General features: G+C 37.5%; 1 long non-coding RNA gene across 1 annotated transcript in view; it reads right to left on the bottom strand.

Annotated features, from left to right (window-relative positions):
* Window positions 1-14,896, bottom strand: part of LOC126366688 (uncharacterized) — a 207,547-nt gene extending 192,651 nt beyond the window's left edge. The window contains exon 1 of the long non-coding RNA XR_007566382.1: window positions 14,887-14,896. This is a non-coding gene — a long non-coding RNA (uncharacterized LOC126366688). The remainder of the gene's footprint in view (window positions 1-14,886) is intronic.
* Window positions 14,897-15,165: the final 269 nt, after the last annotated feature.

Below are 15,165 nucleotides of genomic sequence, written 5' to 3'. Positions count from 1 at the left end.
TAACTATGTTTATATTCAAGAGGTTATCGTCTGAGCATTTTTGGATAGATGTAATACCACTCATACATTTTATCGCCTTCTTTAAACCATACTAGACTGAATTTAACGAAAGATCTAAAGACTTAAGATTATATTTCGCATTGTTTACAAATAAAAATATTTTACTTTCCCTCGTCAATTAATGCAATCGATTGCTTCTGCACAATTCCATCCATAATTGTTCACAACGTAAAAAATACAGTTCTCTGATGAATGTCTAGAAATACTCCGAGAAGATAAAACAGTATACAAAAATGACAGTTTATAGGCAATCTTAAATCACTCATAAACCTGTTTTTTCTTCGACTAGTAAGTTTAGTATGTAACAAGTACAAATAGTCTTGTCATTATCTAGAGCCATACTACAGATAATTCTTTAGAATGTTTGTTCTAAAGGAATCGATTTTCTAGACAATTTTAACTAGACGCCATTTTTATTGCTTGATACTTTTTTACATTATTATAACGAACTATTTATTCGTGTTTTTATGAATAAATTATGTCTAATAAATCATTCTACACGTTTTAAAATACTATATTATGAATGAAATAAATGGTTAAAGCATTTAAATCTTATTTAAAAAATATTATTTTTACAAAATATTTTTTTATTTGGTAAATTATTAATTAAATATTACATTTAAAACGGGCGCTCTTATTTTAAGAGAGTTTTACACAAATTCCACGAGAGACTTTCATCCGCATTAGGTTTTTCATGTCTAGGTGACAGTATCAGCCCGTATAAGCGGTAAATAAATAGGAATTTAGAAATTTGTAACGCCATGTTGTAATATTAACTTTTACTCTTGTGAGATCTGCGCCATTATGAATCGTTGTCTATTTCAAATAAAAAATATCTTAAAGCTGTTAATGTTAAGAAAATTTGGTCTTAAAACTTCACATGCAAAGATTTCTGTTTAGCTCTTAACATTATCTATAGACTATCTACTAGTGCACATTGTGGTCTATAAACAGTTTAGAAAGACTCTAGAAGTACGCCTTTAGACTTTGAAAATTTTCAACTCTTAACTCTATCTATTCGTGCGTTCTTAACTCCTTCTTATGAATAGCTACAAGGTTGTGCCCACTTGGCTAGAGGCTATCTATAAGCGTTCTTGAAGATAACTTGAGGGATATTTTACTCTAGAGGTAGACAATCAAATCGCATTCTATTAGATATCTAATATCCCCTTTTTAGACTCGCCAATGCTACTTGGGCTATTGACTACATACCTACCTAATCTCTTTAGCTGTGCCCCCGAAGCTAAATTCTATTGTGGGATGCTTCAATTTCCCCTATTTTCCCTTATATGTGGAAGTATTCCATTACAACACACTCAAGTAGTGATCTTGAGAGATTTCTGATTCCTTTCAAATGGTAAGTTAGATATCTTCGAGTCAATGACTGCTTCAATATTGTTGTTTATTTATGTCTTAGTGTTTCGTTTGTTACGCACTTATATAGGTAACTTAAGTTTGAGGTTTTATTTTGTCAATAAACGCTCGATATGAATTATGTCTTACGTCATATTACTGAGAATGTAGTAGGCGGATGACACGTTTTATATATAATTTATATATATATAGCGACTGTAACTGTCTTACATACTTACTAAATAAATATATTTTTGTATAAACAAAAATCTCAAAAGAGATTGTCATCAATATTTGATGCAACAAAATGATTCCCGCATTGTGACGTGATAATTGAGCCAATGGGATTGGTTTGTTAACTGATTCCATAAAGCAAATGTGATAAATGTATGCGAAAGATTTTGAAAATAAATTTTACTTTACTTATTTTCGAATGAACAAGAATCAGATTTTCAAGACGTTAAATAACTTCAGTTCTCTTGACCTTAGGCTTTATTAATAAAACGGCTGAAGGGTGCGGCAGTAAAGCCAAGTTTTTGCCTAATTTATGCTCCCGACACGGTAACTTTATGCAAATCTCATTAAGTACCCAAGAATTTTCGAGTTATCAAAAAGCCTCCACTTATCCTTTCGTGTTTAGCATTGGAAAGTGGATGGTAACTGAAATGTGTGAATCTACGAATAGATTACCTGGGACCCCGATACCGACCCCGCCGGCGTGGTCGACGATTTTCCTCAATCAGCACTTATCGCTATCGACTTGCTAGGGTCGATTAATTCTTTCAAATATTTTCCCGTTAGACGACGCCCTGGGCCCTGTTGTCTTAGACGTTGTACCTAGTGAGAGCCTTCAGCGCTCCCCATTTGTCGAGTCATTGTACGAGTTTACTCAGATACGATGTGTAGTGAACATATTATATCGTCTGCTGTAAATACAGCCTAATTGGTTTATGTTTAGATAGTCGGACAGATCGTTCAGTTTACATACAATCCACTCTGCAACGCAAACAGTTTGCTTGTTACAAGTGCTTGCTTTTAGGATCTAACAGCGTTTATACACTGCTACATTTTGCAGTGATCTAAGCGCGCGTTTGACAGCAGTCTGCTCACGGAATAGAAGAAGAAAGAGGTTGGAAGGGCCAAGTGAGCGCGAAACGCGCGCCATACAAGTATGAGCAAAGGGTACTTAAACTTTGCACTCCACTCGATCGCAAACTTTACGACGCACGGAGCTCCGCGATAGTACGAATATTAAAAGGTCGTCTTGTGCATTATAATAACACGCAGGGCAAAAAATCAAATGTCGACTATCATGCAATGAGATCCCTCCTTATAACCGTAGTATGATCAGCTATTTATCAAAAAATACTCTTGTATGCAGTACCTTACAAAAAGTAATTATAAAATTGCAGCGTACCTATCATATAAAATGTAAATTGCGGATTGAGAAGAAGTAGAGCTATCGTAGTTATTTTGCAGGAGTAGTAGTAAAAGAAAGCAGGGTTGAACCGGCGACAGCGGTTCTCTTACCAATTGCACGTTAGGGCCTTTCCATTGTCTTTCTTATATTCCGTGAGTTAGCTACACCTGCTGTAAACAAACTTTTTCAAACAGTCGCGATGCAGTATCGATGTAGTATCGTGTTTGCATCGATGCAGACGCACGTAAAAAGCTTTGCAGACGCGGAATTACTTCAGTAACTTTTATAGGGTGTTAATGACATCGTAACGAAAACTTTGAGGGATGATTCAGCCCATCATTCTGAGTTGATATCAAGTGGAATTTTCCGCCACAGAAGTTTGAACCGAAAATAATATTAAAAACTCTAACATTTCATGCACTAGTATGCTGCCCTGCACTTGTACACACTAGTACGGACCTGTACGCACTTGTACAGGGTGTAAGTGACATCATAACGAATACTAAGGGGGATTATTCTGCTCATTATTCTGAATTAATATCAAGTGGAATTTTTAATCGCGAAAGTATAGAATTTAAAATAATTAGAAAAAAAAACAAGAAAAATATCATGAATTTTGCGACGAAAATTCCACTTGATATTTACTCAGAGTCATAGTCAAAATCCCCCTCAGTATTTGTTACGATGTCACTAACACCCTGTATACTAAATCAACGGACGCGGGGGTATAGTGGAAGGAACAGCTGCATCACTATGGCATCGCGTTTGTATAGCTACTTTTAAAAACGCGCGCGCGTGTGTGTAAAATATTAACGCTTTGCGTTTTCATCGGAGCTCTACCGAGACTGATTCGCCAGAGTATCACTGCAAAAAGTCGCCGTGTGTAAAGGACCTAATATCTTAAAGCTATTAGCAACATCGTTTAGAGATGTAATACATAACATACATAAACTCACGCTTGTAATCCCTAATGGGGCGGGCAGAACTACAAGCAATCAGAAACCAACTTGTAACCACTTTTTACGGTGTCCCGACATATGTTCAGCCAATCGCTTTTATGATCCGTCATGTTAGAAAGGACATATCGTAACACAGCATCACGCCTTTATCCTTGAAGAGGTAGGCAGGCTGAGTAAACCCACGCATTGCTAGCTAATAAACAGCCTCCGTGGTCTAGTGGTTAGAGCGTTAGGCTCACGATCTGGAGGTCCGGGTTCAATTCCCGATGGGGACATTGTCGAAATCACTTTGTGAGACTGTCCTTTGTTTGGTAAGGACTTTTCAGGCTTGAATCACCTGATTGTCTGAAAAAGTAAGATGATTCCGTGCTTCGGAGGGCACGTTAAGCCGTTGGTCCCGGCTATTAGCCGTAAAAACACCTCCACCAACCCGCACTGGAGCAGCGTGGTGGAGTATGCTCCATACCCCCTCCGGTTGATTGAGGGGAGGCCTGTGCCCAGCAGTGGGACGTATTAGGCAGTTTATTATATAATAAATAAGTAGCGAGCCTATTGTCATTTCTGGGGCACAAATCCTGGAAACCATGTGAATTCGATTATCTGCGATCCAAACATGAATTCAAACTCACAAATAGCGTTGCCTGGAAGATATTGCTATTTATCGATAAGGTCGCCTATGGTACTTATTTTGACCTATTTGTAAACTGTAAGTTGTTTTTTCTTGCAAGTTTGTATTGTTTGTTTTTTAATCGCACCTATCCGCATAGAAACAACGAATTAGTATAGTATTAAACGAACGAATGATTGTATTATGTACCCACTCACCTAGTGGATTATTATAATTAAACGCTTCTATTTCAATATCAGTAAACAGACATTTCAATACATTTAGTTACAAGTTACAACTAATACAACCCACTCTAGACTGTAAACAACTAGCTGTAAAGCTAGACTACACTCCAGAATAATCAGTTTTGGAATAATACACAGTAGATATTATAATCTAGATTTTAGTGTTCTTTTTTTGGAAAAATCGGATTCCATCCAGTGACATCACACGCCGAATTAATTTTGATGATGGCATTGGTTTTTTTTTCAAATCAATAAAACGAAAGTCGTCCATGTCTATTCTGTGATAGAGATTATAATTGGGTAGTGTTAGGACTACTAAATAAAGAGAGATCGAAAGGCGACAAAAAGATTTTCTTTCTTCTATTTAACTTATTTATGATTTTTTCATAAGAAAGATGTATTAAGAAGTGCGCCATTTTGTCACGTTTTTCTTTGACGTCACATGTTGTATTTTCATAAAAATTTGATAGTAATTTCGTGTTATGACGTTTAGTAAAAGACTTTTTGCGATACTGATTATTTTTTTATTATTTTTTTGACGTGACTTATTGTAGATTTTCCGCAGATGGCATTAACTACTTGGAATCTACACTATTATAATATGAAATTGAAAATTTTGATAGCGTGTATGATGCGGAAGAATTTTGTGTCTGCTCACAGCTTTAGCGCCTGTTGTTGCTGTTTGTTCGAAGCTCCTGAAGTCCGAGATATTCCTAGACAAAGGACTAAACTAATATCTTGTGTTTAGTACAATGCCGAGTTCCTAGATGATGAAGTAGTTTTGTCCTGATGGCTGATGGTTACAAATAGTTATACTATTAAATTGAAGACGAACTGACTGTGATTTTCACTAACACAACGGGCTCGACTGTTATACCTCCTCTATATGGCTCACCACCTACCCTGTTGGTCTAACAGAAAGCTCGGTGACTCGTGGGTACTTAGTTCACCTTACCATGAATGTACCTCTGACTACCCCTTTGGAATATAGTCGTTGGTTTGTGTTACTAAAATGAGAATCTCTTTTCAGCATTGTAAATCCTGTATGGCATATTTTAGTAATCTTAATCGATGATCGAACTATCGATGTTGGGAGATACGTGAGTCATTTACGTTTAATTTTGATACGACCATAAGAATATAAAAAAAGCAGTTTCTGTTGTTTTGTTTTTAATATTGTTATCTTATACTTATGCGGAGGAGCTTATGAGGAGCTCGGTGGCGCAGCGGTTAACGCGCTCGGTCTGCGATTGTTGAAGTTAAGCGACTTTCGCAAAGGCCGGTCATAGGATGGGTGACCACAGAAAAAAAAAGTTTTCATCTTGAGCTCCTCCGTGCTTCGGAAGGCACGTTAAGTCGTTGGTCCCGGCTGCATTAGCAGTCGTTAATAACCACCAATCCGCACTGGGCCCGCGTGGTGGTTTAAGGCCCGATCTCCCTATCCATCCATAGGGAAGGCCCGTGCCCCAGCAGTGGGGAAGTTAATGATGATGATACTTATGCGTGCGTGCAGCATTCTCTATTCTTGTCTATCAAAGGCCAATTCTTTCCCTTCCTTATAAGATACGACGGTCACCTTCACTATAACCTGTTCCGTGTAAGCTCTTCTTGGTCTTCCCCTTCCTTTTTTACCCTTGTATGATGTTTTTAATAAATTCGTCGTGACTTATTACGTGTTTAATCACCTTGCTTCTTCTGTCCGCAATAACTCTCAATATTTGCCACTTTAATAACTAACTATAATTATACATAACATAAACTGCCTACATACGTCCCACTGCTGGGCACAGGCCTCCCCTCAATCAACCGGAGGGGGTATGGAGCATACTCCACCACGCTGCTCCATTGCGGGTTGGTGGAGGTGTTTTTACGGCTAATAGCCGGAACCAACGGCTTAACGTGCCCTCCGAAGCACGGAATCATCATACTTTTTCGGACAATCAGGTGATTCAAGCCTGAAAAGTCCTTACCAAACAAAGGACAGTCTCACAAAGTGATTTCGACAATGTCCCCATCGGGAATCGAACCCGGACCTCCAGATCGTGAGCCTAACGCTCTTACCACTAGACCACGGAGGCTGTTACTATAATTATACTTAATATAAATACTGAAATAGTTGCAATACAAAGCGTAGCTTGCATGTATCCTCAAATCGATCGTAGAAGTACTAAATGTATACCGTTCGGGCTTATAAGACCATACAACTCAATATTGGTAGAAACAAAGTTGTAGATAGGATGTAGTAGATATTGTAACTAAATCTAACCATAGTAACGAGAGAACAGGGGGTTTAAAATGGCCACATCGAAAAGCAATATTGCTATTTGATATTTGTTTGCATTGCGCACTTACATTTATATGCGCATATATGTCAAATTGCAATATTGCTTTCTTGCTTCGATGTGACCATTTTAACCCCCCTGTATTGATAACGCTATACAAGTGTGTATAACGTTAACAAATTAAACAGCGTAAGCCACGTTGTGAAAACTAAATCGAAAAAAATCTGACTTGGACGGGACTTAAACCCGCAGCTCTTGCCAAGCCGGGACGAGCGTATTAACTATTACACCACCGGGGTCTCCTCCTTCGTCCTAGTCAGATTTTTTCTTTTTAATTTTCTCTTTGTGAGTTTTCCTAAACACGAGTGTGTGCTATATTAATAAAAATCCTTAGTCACGTTGCAAACGATTACGAAAATAAGTAGCCAAAAGTAAGATTACGAAAGTAAGTAAGTAAGTGTGGTGTCCGGGAGTAATAAATGTTTCTTTCTTTCTTTCTTTAATTTAAAATCATCGTAGCGCCCCAAGTTAAATGAGAACCAACTGTATTATCGTTCGCTTCCAAAAATTGTTTGCCATCGGATTAATATCACGGTTGAAAGAAATGATCCACGAAAAATATTTTCGGAATTTAACAGCAACTTTAAAATGTCGGAATTCAACCATTCGCAATAACTTCGTAATTGTACGAAAAGGTTCGAACAATTAAGAACTTCTTTTGCATTTCAGGAATCATTCGATAGTTAAATATTGCGACATAACCTCACTTTTGCTAAAGCTCCATTACCTCAGCTCCCAGATTGACAAAAGTTACAGAATTTTCAGTGTGTGACTGATAAGTTTAGACCTATAAATTCACACCGTTTTCATCTCTTGACCCAGGAATGTATGAAATCGTTTCAGTCTCCTTTAAGTAGTCTAAGGGTTTATGAGGAGAGAAAAAGAGAGAGTAAGAAAGAGCGCTTATTAGTAATATGTGTGCATTTATCTGGACATTGTATGAAGTTAACCTGCTGTTCTGGTTATACTATTTTATAGCACAGGAATATAGTCGTTTTATGGTACTAAGTTTAACCCATTTTGACCCAAACCGCCTGAACAGAACCCGTTCAATTTAAATTTCGAATTTCCCCGGGGTTCGGATCGAACGTGTCGGGAAAATTTTGAATTTAGAGGCGTCCCCTGAGAATGGCGTAAATTTTAAAATGGCGTTCAGTGATGTGTGAAAAATTTAAGATGTAACTTTATTTCCATCAAGTTATAAGTTTTCAAACTGTCCCAAATTCCGCTAGGCAATAAGCGTGAATAGAGCTACGAGATATCAGAAGACAAGAGTCACAATTCACTAAAAAAAGGTTGTAGTGAGTCAAAGTCAGCATGAGTCGCTGAAAGTCGTTGAAATAAAATTATTATAATGTTTAACCTTTAGGCATTAAGTATTTCTTAAGGGTACAAATCCCGGTAGGGACACATCACGAAAATCACTTTGTGATCCCTAGTTTGGTTATAGGACATCACAGGTTGATCACCTGATTGTCCGAAAGAAAGATCCGTGCTTCGGAATGCATGTTAAGCCGTTGGTCCCGGTTACTATTTACTGTTAATAGTCTTTATATGAGCCATGTTAGGGGCCTTTGGCGGCTCAATAGTAATCCTGACACCAGGGTTGATGTGGTTGGTAATCCACCTCGAAGAAGAAGATTTCTTAACAAAAGTTTTTACCAAGTAAGCTTATTGTTCCACGTACGACCGTATTCATCATCAGCATTTTGACTGAGCCAAATACAAACCAACTTCAAAACGAGGTTAATTGTACCCAAAAACAACATAGTGAGCGCAACGGAATCCTTCCGACAAGCTTCGAAAGCCTTCAAGAAACATTGCCGCTCATAAATATTGACATAATTTATTTTATTCCCCCAAGCAATGAATACGAGGATCTTGACACACTTTGAAGATACTCGTACACACACGGTGCACTGTTTAACCTCCTTATTATTGCGTATGGCAGACAAAAATAAAATATTCTGCGTGGATCATATATCCAGCTTAAGCTCCCTTAACCAAGTCTCTGCCGCTTCCGTCACACAATGCAGCTCGGCTATGCCATCTGGGAACCGGTGTAGAGGGCTACCACAGCTTAGGGCGTAATCCAACCCTGTAGTTATAACTTCAAAAAAGTTATCAATAAAACATGGATAATTAAATAAAGATAACCTATGTTCAGCGTTTTGGTACGTTGTCCAAACCTTGATAGAAATCGTCCAAACATCCCTTGCTTTGAGAGCCTTTAAGAAATATAGACGGTCATAAATATTGATGTTATCCTTGCATTTTATTTCCCCAAGCAATGAATTGGAGGATCTCGTCCGGATCAAACAGCCACCTAGCATAAATACGACGTATCTGGATACAATGTGGCAACGCCGATATACAGGATGTTCGTAACACTGTAGCGAATACTAAGGGCCATGATTCAGCTCATGATTCTGGGTTAGTATCAAGTGGAATTTTCCGTCAGTTTAAATATCAGTTTGGCACTGAAAATAATTTTAAAAAGCTTTAACATGATGAGTTTTCAGTTTTGGGCACGATGTGCGTATTTGTACGGTGTGTAAGTGACATTGAAACGAGTACTGAAGGGGATGATTTAGGTCATGATTCTGAGTTAATATCAAGTGGAATTTTCCATCGCGAAAGTATGGAATTGAAAATAATTTAAAATACACAAAAAGTCATGAATTTTGCAACGGAAAACAGCTTGATAACAAGTGAGAATCATGAACTAAATATCCCCCTTAGTTATCGGTTCGGTGTTACTAACACCCTGTATATGACGCGTAAGATTTATACTTTGCGCATAAATTGTGAACATCAATAAGGTTTTCGACAGTGTGTTATTTTAGGAAAAGATGACTGGTTGGTTGGAAGTGATAGATTCAGAAAGTTTATTTCTGTAGTGTACGCTATGTAGCTAATGGACTGATAAGCTAGATAGCCGAGTAGGTATAGGCACTTAGATTTTATAGGCCATTGTCTGGGATTATGTCTCACCCCGGACACTTAATACAAAACACCTCGTTTTACACAGACACTGCACACTGACGTCATCGCACATGCGCATCTGTGTGTGTGACGTCTGACGCCCATACGAATGAAGACTAAAGTAAGACCGAGGGGCCGGAGGGGGGGGGGGGGGTTCTGAGGTAAACTTAGGTTAACCGCGGTGGGGAGAGGGGAGTTGCCTTTCCATACGTTTTCTTATTCTATAATTATGTCACGGTGAAGCGATACCGTGGACCGATAGTCATAAACTAGACTGGAATGGTAATTAATTAGCCCTTTAATATTGGCAAAATTGCAATTTGGTTACAGCCGTTATTTTTACTTTTCTTTACACGTAAACATGAAATAATCTACGTATATATAACGGTAACTCTCCGCCCTGCATCAATTCGTAGCGGGCACCGTTCTCACTCCCTCTGCTTTAGTTTTAAATGGCTGTAAGCTGCGAAGAGTAAGGGGGAGGGCGCGAACTATCTGTCTCGCTCACACCTACGTGTTAGGCGGCAGACGGTATGAATGACATATTTGTATGGAGTGTCCGGGGTGTGATAAAAAAAGGTCAAAGGTGAAAAAAAAAAGGTCATCAGAGAGTGACAATGAAAGTTTTAATCCTAGCAAGCGCATTTTTGGATTTTTTTCCGATCATTATATACATGAATCTTTAACAACATAATTTATCATTTTCACAAACATCCAGGGTTAAAATTCATTTACGGTTTTATTCAATTATCGCGAGCTAACAACGTAGGCTTCCAACAAAAGCTCGCAATGGAAAATGAATATCTGTAAACAAGGAGGAAGCGTATTAAAATTTTAGTGCGAGTAAATGCTTTTATGCTCCAATGCGCATCTAAGAGGAAGCGAAAGCAATATTCTTTAAGCGAATAATATTAAAGTTGAATTCAGAATATGCATGTAGGTAATCAGGGATATTGGAACTATGGGAGCGAAAAGCAGTTCCATATGATGATGAGTTCCGCACATGACGGAAAGGACTTTATTCGCTCAGAATGTTTTTCAGAATTTTTTATTCGGTTCATTACTTTTGAGAGAACTCAAAAAAACGTTTTGCGAGCCCTTAGCGTTTTTCATTTGTTTATTTGAGAAGCTATACTTGTCCTATTGATAAGGGTTTTTATATAAAATTCATGAGAGCACATCTGAAGGCAATATAGTTTATCGAACGCAGTACTCGTAGTAGGCGAGTTACACAAGAAATCCATTAGACTCGAATAGCGATAAATTTAATATTCCATCCTTGTTTGTTTATTTAGGTCCTATAGTCTGTTTCCAGATTATACGTGTAGATATCATACTGGTTAGTTGTGTATGTGTCTTCTTTTACTTATCAAAGTCTGTTTTTCTTTCAAAGTTATTACAACGTATTTCTAGGCATTCTGTTAATTTCTAACAAAAATCTTGTTATAATTTGATCAGCTGCCAAAATATCAGATCTCAAAACCAAACATAATTATAAAATTGTGCTTGAATGGTAATATTAAATATTCAGTACCATTTTGGAATCCTTACTGCGTATAAAATATCAGAATATCATAAAATGTTTAAGAGCCGCCATATTTATTTCATGGGTACTAAATCTGTATTCATACTGACACATACGACGCTTGTAAAATATGAAAAATTAAATTTTTGATAAGGAACAAAAAAGTGTTCTGTTTATCAAACAGAGCACAGTGCTCTGTTTAAAAACTTATAAGCCCTGTAATTCTAGAAATATTCTTGTGGAAATTTTCATTATTACAAGAATATGTTTATTTAAACTACACATGTAAATTACACGTTACAAATATCAATATTAATTTCACAAATATATCTTAGAATCTCTCAACTTTTTTGATAAACGTAATTTACACGTAGTTGTGAGTAACTTGTAGCATAGCTTGAAGCTTGTGAACGTGTAGACTTGTAAGTTTTGATAAACAGGGCACTGATATTTAAAGACCGTTGAATGTTTTTGTAACATGTACCTAATTTGGATTTAAGAAATGAACTATATGAATATAGCCCTTCGGAGCATGCTCGACTTACATCGTAGTATCACGAGTTCGAATCCCGACCCTTCCGGCCAAGTAGTTAATGCCATCTGCGGCAAATCTATAATAAGTCACGTCAAAAAAAAAAATATAGACTCCCGATTCGCGATCTTGTATGAATTTAAATTCATGTTATCACGAAATTGATATCACGTAATTTCCAAGATTTGTGTCTGGCACAAGTGAATTGTAGCATTGACAGCGACTCTCCGAACGGCGATTCCCGCTACGGCGAATCTGTTTACGGCGAGTGGCTTGCCGTCGTGCGTAAAAACTGTTTGCAAATCAGCATTTCATAAATTCGGAAATGTTTTTTAGTAAATAGAATATTAGCCAAAAAGCAGACTTAAGCCCCTGAACGTTAGCGAAATAAACTTTTTTTATCCTGACTGCGGTTCTGGTAACGAGCCATTATCAACAGTATTATTATGTCGCAGGGCGCCGGCACAATGAGGGTTATTAACTGTATCGGATATTGTTTTCCGTTTTATTGGCCGCAGATAATAAAGTTGGTCGACACGAAATAATAAGTTGCTGCTGGTTCATTATAAAGAGCTTTGATCGGGAATGTCAGAGGAATAGTACTTTTCTTCGCTATCTCTGTGGTTCTTGAGTACGTGACTATAGAATAAGGAGTAATAGTATGGAACAGCGACTCTCCGCTCCCCAGGAGCGGTTGAGCTAGGTTTATCTCACTCCCCGTCGGTCTTGCTTTAGTCTTCAAGCGTATGGTGTCCCACGTCACACACACAGATGCGCGTGTACGATAACGTCAATGTGTAGTGTCCGTGTTTACGAGGTTGGTTGTATGAAGTGTCTGGGGTGTGCTAATGCTTATGTAAATCAAATAATAATCTCGTGGAAAGTAAATAATGAATTCTATAAGTATGTGATTTAGAAAAATCTGAATCAGAATAAATATTTGGAACACTCGAAAAAACTGGTTGGCTAAGATGGGGTCTTTGTGGATGCTATACACATCAAAAGCTTGGTCTGTGCTTCAATATGCCGGCAATCAATATTTATTGATACTATCGAACACCGTGGGTCGTTCCATGCTGATGTTATTATAGGCGTATACCTATTACTGGGATCTAGCGATTGCCGATGGGTCCTCAGCTTTAGTATGGCTTAGCACACTGAACTTAGGCTAATACACTGCTAATGGAGATTTAAGGTTCTTATTTTCGCGGTGAGGATGTGCTGCCGCCAAAGGATGTTTTCGGGGTACCGAACTCGGACGGGGTACCCCGCTAGTCACAAGTTGATAGTGTGACTAGGGATCAACGATCCACTAGTGTCATGTTGACAGTTGCATATATGCGTCTCGCTGTGTAAACTTTCGATATCGCGTTTCACGACTGCATTATTGAATGTGGCGCCATCTGTTACATATGTGCGGAACTAGCTGGCCAACTATTTCATCTTACGATTGATGTACCTCTGACTACTCCAATTGTGATATATGATAGGTTTTTTTACCTTGTAAGGGTCATCAAACTATCGCACAATACAAAATTATTTTAAATTATTTGACTAAAAAAAATCCGAAATAAAAATATAATTATGCAACCTGCACCGACAATCAAAGATTACGGTGTGTAGTGAAATCAAAATTGTTCTTAAATGATTTTAAACTGTTTACAAGCATTTTTGCTGGAGGTGTGACGCTGGTCGTTTTAGCTGGTGGTTGTTTTTCTTTTTTTTTTCGCACGCTGTATGGTTGAGTGATGGACTTTTTTGATATAATATACATTTAAGATCTTTTGTACCACTCTAGAGCGAATAAATTTTACTTCGTTTCATTTCATTTATCTATGATGTAAAATGATGAGTGATATAGTCGTGAGCTTATATTTTATACTTACAAACCGCGTTAGGCAGTCTTGTACCACACTATACAGATATACTGTTACGATAGTGCCGTACTTATGTTTCCTCACGTCTTATATCCCTCATCTTATCACTCATTGGAACGACCCCGAACACGACATAACATATAATTACATTAATCTGTTTGTTTTATAACACGAGATGTAAGCCTAAATGATGGCAATCCTGCGAAGATCCGAAATCTTTCGCGCTACGTGTTGAGGGTTCCGTATTAGAGAGGTCAGGAATCAGTTTGTTTACTTACATATATATTTTTATTTTATTTCTGTATTTGTGTAACGATGTGTGTCAAATAAACTTTTTTATCCGTCATGACGTAAATGGAGAGTTTTTGATGCGAACTAAAAATGCTTTTGGGCAGGTATCCTAGTTGATTTTCTAACAGTGGTAATAGAAACCTAGAAAGTACCGCTTTATGAAGTTAAATCATTCTATAATTATATCATTTTTTTACAAAAATAGTTATTCATGCTAATTATTTTATATTTCATTTTTATATTTTTATTTATTTTATATATATTTTTATTTGCTTTTTTTCATTTATTTCATTTTTTTGCATTTAATTTTCAAAAGCAATTTTCTCTTTTGTCCCTTGTATTAGCCGATTAGCGCAGAAAGAGACTGAACCCTCAATGTACTTATTTGATTCGCGCTTAACCAGTTTTTCGTCATAAATATACGTATATAATAATATTTCCTCTACCTAATGGCCATATTTCAATCTTTTCTGCTTGTAGAAATAACGGTCTTTTATTGTTTGCTCGTTTGCTCATTGTTTTGTCTAGACCGTTCAAGCGTTAACAGAACAAAAGGTCTGATGTATGTTTTTGTGTGTCTGTTATGATCCAGACACAGATTAGAATATATTCTACTGAATCATTCTGGTTACGTAAGAAAAGTCGGTAAGGAAAGTAGGTTAAGTTATGGCGTTACATAACGTACGTAACATAAGCTCACGGCTATATCCTTACCACTTTCCAGGCTCATCATCACTAATTTAAGAGCCACGCTCTTGTCGGTGTAGCATCCTCCATGCTACTTTTTAAAAATAGAGCAGTGGTTTCCCTCTTGCCTTTTGCCCCGCAGTACTCTGTCTGACGCGAATGGGATGGCGCTTAGAGTAGTCTATTTCAAAGCCGTACTAGGACTCTTGTCCTTTGCCTCTGAATAGTACTGACAGTTACTGCTGCTCTCCGTCAGTTTCCAGGTTACCCTGTGCATTGCTG

Source organism: Pectinophora gossypiella, chromosome 5 (genome assembly GCF_024362695.1).
Source record: "Pectinophora gossypiella chromosome 5, ilPecGoss1.1, whole genome shotgun sequence".
NCBI lineage: Eukaryota > Metazoa > Arthropoda > Insecta > Lepidoptera > Gelechiidae > Pectinophora > Pectinophora gossypiella.
This window is presented reverse-complemented; position numbering and strand designations above follow the sequence as displayed.